The following is a 6,034-nucleotide window of genomic DNA, read 5'->3' on the forward strand; positions in this document are numbered from 1 at the left end:
GAAGAAACCTTTACCTGAATAAGCTGTAACAAATAAGGCTCATGTTCCAGTGGTGAAAGGCTGAAGATATTTGTTTTTCTCCATTCAATATCTAGTGTTACCCCAGGAGAGTTGAGAGGGTAGGTAGTACCCACTACTCAGTGATTCCATCCTGAGACTAACAGGAGAACAACTGTAGTTAGACCATCTGAGAACAGTCACATAACTGTCATCACAATAGAAAAGACCGCTACAACAGCCTGAACCTTCAGCTAGGCAGTTCCCCAAACAATGTTTTCTTGAAGGCTCTTGGCCATAACTAGTCCCCAGGCAGCAAGCTGTGACACTCCTGCCTACTCAGAGGACCCAGAGAGTCAAATCTGGATAGGCATGGATACCTATAAAAAAGACTACATGGTGACTTTAGATGTATCCTACAAACCTGTAGTTGTTCATTAGGAGCTGTCCTGTCACACTTGAAATTCGTTTGGGACGTAGCCCAGGCTTGCCTATCTCAGTTCTAAGACCTCTGAGATTGCTGAACACAGTTTCTCATTGTTTTATGCCTAACTGACCTCAAACATGGTGGCTGTTCCAACCTATACTTTCTGAGATAAATGCACAAAGGATTTCCTTTCTTTCCTTTGTCTGGACATCAGGTTGAACGTCTAGCACATCCTCAGTGCCTGGACCCACGGAAGCCAGAGGTCAAGTGCAGAATTTGGAGCCCAGATGGCCTGTATCTGCAAATAGTGCAAAGCATATTTCTAAGGAGGATATTGTCTACAGATCCCCCCCCCCAAGGAAAATGTTAAAATGTATCCTTAGGGGAGAGATGCCAGGTGATCCTCTTAAGCTATCTCTCAGCTAGAGGCAGGACAATTGAGCTGGTCCTGGCTTTGGATTTAATATGCTTTGAGATCTGTATACACAGGTCCAGCTTCTTCACAGATTGGTAGGGCCAAAACTTCATGGGCTTTCCCACTCACATGCAGCACTCCATAGGATGTAGGGCTTAAACCATTTCTAGATTTTTTTTTTCAGGAAATGCTCCCATATTTGTTAATGGGACTGGCGTATAACAAAGTGTGAAACCATAGACCTTTTCACATCCTTTTACCCATTTCACCGAGAGCCACCATGACCCTGGCAAGGCAGGTCATGGTCCATTCTCTATTAGTATTTGGGTGGAATTTCTCTGGTTTGAATTCACACCAAGGCTTATTGCTCCTATTTTCCCTTGATGGAAGAACCAGTAAGTTCTAAATAAATGGATTTGAGCTGAACATGCAGGATCCCTATGAATGTAGCTTTCAGGGCAGCATCCTTCATCATTTTGTAGATGTGAAGGACACTCTAGCTTCCCATCCCACAAATGGTGGCATCCAGCCTATGGAATGAGTTGTGACTCAGAGTTGAACAACAGTGATTCTATTCACAACCAAAGAAATAGGCCTGGAAGGATTGGCGGCAGCAATGTGATCAGAACCATTTTTTAAAATTAATTATTAAGAGGGTGAAAGGGATAGAGGGACTGTCACCTCAATAGCAGAGGTACTGGCCAAGACTAAGGCAACAACATCCTGGCCAGGCTAATTCTGCTCATACATGTCAGATTGCAGACACTCATGATTCTGTGCATCTCTCCAAGCCTAGCTCCTTAATCTTCTATCATTTTAGAAGCCTCTAAGAGCTCTACAATAAACTCATAATTTTGCTTAATTCTACAAGAGATCACTTTTGTCCCTTTACAATGGAAACATTCCTAACTGGTTTAAAAGGTTTGGCTGACAATGACATAATGTACCACACTAGCCAGGAAAAAAAAAGTGTGTTTTTAGCAACAGTTGCTTAGAGTGAGCAGTATTGCTCCTAAAGTATGTGGCCATCTGTATATGGTCAACCAAAACTATGAATTCAATTGGTACTCCTGGTAATCCTAGGAGGGTTCAGGATAGCAAAGTTTCAGAGTTCTCAGCTTCAGGGTGGTAAATTGATAAGTCAATCCAATATGGAGTAAGAGGTCAGAGTTTACAGCAAGCACTGATCAACTTCATCCAGACCCTTTCTTTCTTTCTTTCTTTCTTTCTTTCTTTCTTTCTTTCTTTCTTTCTTTCTTTCTTNCTCTCTCTCTCTCTCTCTCTCTCTCTCTCTCTTTCTTTCTTTCCCTTCCTTCCTTCCTCCCTCCCTCCCTCCCTCTCTCTCTCTCTCTTTCTTTCTTTCTTTCTTTAACTTTACCACTCCACTCTTCTTAAAAAGAGCTGCTTTAATTACAGCAACCCCACCACAGAAGGTAATTTCTTTCAGGCATGGAAGAGAACACACCTGAAATGTCTCTTTAAAAACTAGCCCCTTCAGCCATTGCAGTACATTGAGCTCCAAAGAGACATTGCCATGGTAAGCAAGAGCCAGATAAGCACTGGGTGACTCTGTGCCTGGAGGAGGAAAATTGACTAAACATGGACAAAGGAAATCCTAAGAAGCCGAGAGGCAAAATGTCCTCATATGCATTCTTTGTGCAAACCTGCCAGGAGGAGCACAAGAAGAAGCACCCGGATGCTTCTGTCAACTTCTCAGAGTTCTCCAAGAAGTGCTCAGAGAGGTGGGAGACCATGTCTGCTAAATAAAAGGGAAAACTTGAAGATGTGGCAAAGGCTGACAAGGCTCATTATGAAAGAGAAATAAAAACCTACATTCCCCAAAGGGGAGACAAAAAGAAGTTCAAGGACCTCAGTGCCTCCTTCAGCCTTCTTCTTGTTCTGTTCTGAGTACTGCCCAAAAGTCAAAACTGAGCATCCTAATTTATCCATTGGTGATGTTGCAAAGAAACAAGGAGAGATGTGGAACAGCACCACTGCAGGTGATGAGCAGCCCTATGAGAAGAAGAAGGCTGCAGAGCTGAACAAGTATGAGAAGTCCATTGCTGCCTGCAAAGCAAAAGGAAAAGCCAATGTAGCAAAAAGGGGGGATGGTCAAGGCTGAAAAGAGCAAGAAAAGGAAGGAAGAGGAAGATGAGGAAGAGAATAAAGAGGATGAGGGAGAGGAGGAAGAAAAGGAAGAAGAAGATGATGAATAAATTGGTTCTAGCACAGTTTTCTTTCCTGTTTATAAATCATTTAAACCCCCTGTATACAACTCACTCCTTTTAAAGAAAAAAATTGAAATTTAAGACTGTGTAAGATTTGTTTTTAAACTGCACAGAATATATATATATATAAAACATACTACCAAATGTGTCTTTAGATAGCCCTGTCCTGGTGGTATTTTCAATAGCCACTATCCTTACCTGGTACTGTCTGGGAGTTGTAAATTGGCATGGAAATTTAAAGCAGGTTCTGCTTTCCCTCCCCCCCTTTGTTTTTATTAGATATTTACTTTATTTACATTTCAAATGTTGTCCCCTTTCCTGGTGTCCCCTCCGAAAACCCCCTATCCCCTCCCCTCTCCCCCTAAATACAGCAGGCTCTTGTTGGTGCACAGCACAAGTTAGTTATATATGGGGACAGTAGTTCTGTTTTCTGTTTGTTTGGTTTGGGATTTTGTTTTTGTTTGCGTCTTCAGTTGTCTCTCATACAGCTTAGAGGACGGTAACTCTGGTTCTGTTAACAGAATACCGCTCTGTAACTGAAAAAAAAAATGTTACTGACATTCTGGATGCTTCTCAGTAAATACAATTTCTATTAGTAAAAAAACAAAAACAGAACAACAAACAAACAAACAAAACCCTAGCCCCTTGCTGGCACCAATATTAGTTAGTAAAGCCTTATCTAATTTTGACACATTTCCACCACACAGTGCCACACACAATGCCACAGGCTGTATGGCAGGGCAAGTTAGTTCTCTGAAGAAAATGGTGGAAATATAAACATATGCAATGCTGAGAAGACCTAGAAATCAAATGGATGCATGAATCCTAACCCCTTCAAAGTAGAAAATGTCCACTTTTTTCTATTTCAGCCTATTGACTATTCTTCGATTTTAAGTGTGTGTGTGAGTGTGTGTGTGCACACGCATGCTCTTGTGCAAGTTGGGAGGGGGCATGGGGGGTTTGTGTGTACCTCCTGACATACATGTATCAATCAGAGAACCACTTTGGGTGTCTGTCTCTGCCTTCCATCTTGTTCACTGCTATATATGCCAGGCTAGCTGGATTGGGAGCGTCGAGGCATTCTCTCGCCTCTGCCTCATGTCTGGTATGCTCGTGCTGGCATTACAGACACACACTGCCACTTCTGGCTGATGTGGTTTCTAGGAATCTGAACTCAAGCCGCCACACTCTGACAGTACGCGCCTCCCACACGGAGCCATCTCCCCAGCCAGTCTCTTCCTTGTGCTGACATTACCAGATTGTCTCCCCTTCTCAGCTGTTTTGACTTTTCTTAGATCTAAGCGGAGTGTGAATTCTAGAAGCATAAGCTCCCAAAAGAAATCAAAGAGGCTTAATATGTTCGCTAAATTTATTTCCACCTGTCTGAAGTCTGCTGAGCACACTCTTTCATATTAAACACCTGTTTGGGGCTTGCTTTCTTCAAAGGATGAGCATGCCTTGAAAAGGACACCTTGGCTAATACAGCATACATTCAGACAGAGGCCCTGAGCCACTCGGCTCTCACAAACCAATGCCAATGGTCTGCCAAGGGGCCGATCCTTCTCAGGACTCAGGGGTGTGAAGCTAGGGGTGGTGGGGACAGATTAAAGTAACTATGGTTATAAGGTGGTTTTCAGGGCAGAGATAGCAGGAGTGACTTCAGAATGATGAGCATATCCGATGTCCCTTCATACATACGGAAGGGTCTGACATTTGAAAGCATTCATTTAGTAACCAAGGCAGTTGATGTCTTTGAAGGAGAGATCTTGGAGAGATCCATTCCAGGAGACTGAAGAAGACATGGTAATGGAGGGCAGGGACAACCCACAAAGAACTTCTGGATCCCTGCCATCCACACTGTTTTGAAGTAGCCTTTTTTTCCCCTTTCTTTTCTATTCTCTTTCTTTTCTCTTCTTTTTCTTTTCTTTTCTTTTCTTTTCTTTTCTTTTCTTTTCTTTTCCTTTCTATCATGGATAGCAACAAGAAACTTCAAGTGGGTATGGAATTAGGGGGTTAAGAATATATATATATATATATATATATATATATATATAATCCATTTATATCCATTTCTTTCAAGTAAATAAACCCATTAAATCCCAGAAAAAATGGCAAGACGATGACAGATAAAAAGAAGAAAGGTATTCAAGCCACATTCCCGGACCCAGCAGTGAGAAGGAAAGAAGACTTGAAGAGGGAACCCATGGGAGACACTGTAGGGAGGCTACCGTGAGGTTAAGCGAGAGCTTAGTCAGTAAAGCACTTGCCACATAACCATGAGGGACCAACTAATCCCAGCACTAGACACATGGGAACTGGATGAGCCTCGATCTCCTAAACTACCCAGCCAGTCTAGCAGAATTGAAAGCTTGGTGTTCGGTGAGAGTTTCTGTCTCATAAAGTAGAATGAAGAATTATTGAAGAAAATGCCTAATAGTCATTTTTACCTTCTTGCACACATGCATATGTGTGCACATGTACCTTCCACACACACTTATATACATACGAAAGAACACACAGACACAGACACAGACAGACAGACACACACACACACAGGACTGCCATTGTGATTTCTCAAGGAGACTTATTCTGTTGATTGGTGTTTTTTATTGCAAACAACAAATCCACTAGAGCTGATACAAAAAACAAGATTACACAAAATATAGTACAGATTGGTGATTTGAAAAGACACACCATAAAGCCGATTTAAAGTAAGTGTTTTCCAGTCTACTCCAGGGACCAGGCATGTCACAGGGTTTGGTCCTTGCTGGGCCCTGTGCTGGAATTAGGAAATGCTGAGCCCAGGGGTTGCTTCTGGAGCTTGCAACCTTAGAATCACACGGTTTATTCCTGTTTCCCAGAAGGTCAGAACCTGCCTGAAAAGATTGACTTCTCTCTTGCTCTCTCCTTCTTTCCAAATCTCATGTGTGGGGGTCCATTTGGAGGATGGAGATGCCAGTCTGCTGG

Source organism: Mus caroli, chromosome 18 (assembly GCF_900094665.2).
Source record: "Mus caroli chromosome 18, CAROLI_EIJ_v1.1, whole genome shotgun sequence".
Classification (NCBI taxonomy): domain Eukaryota; kingdom Metazoa; phylum Chordata; class Mammalia; order Rodentia; family Muridae; genus Mus; species Mus caroli.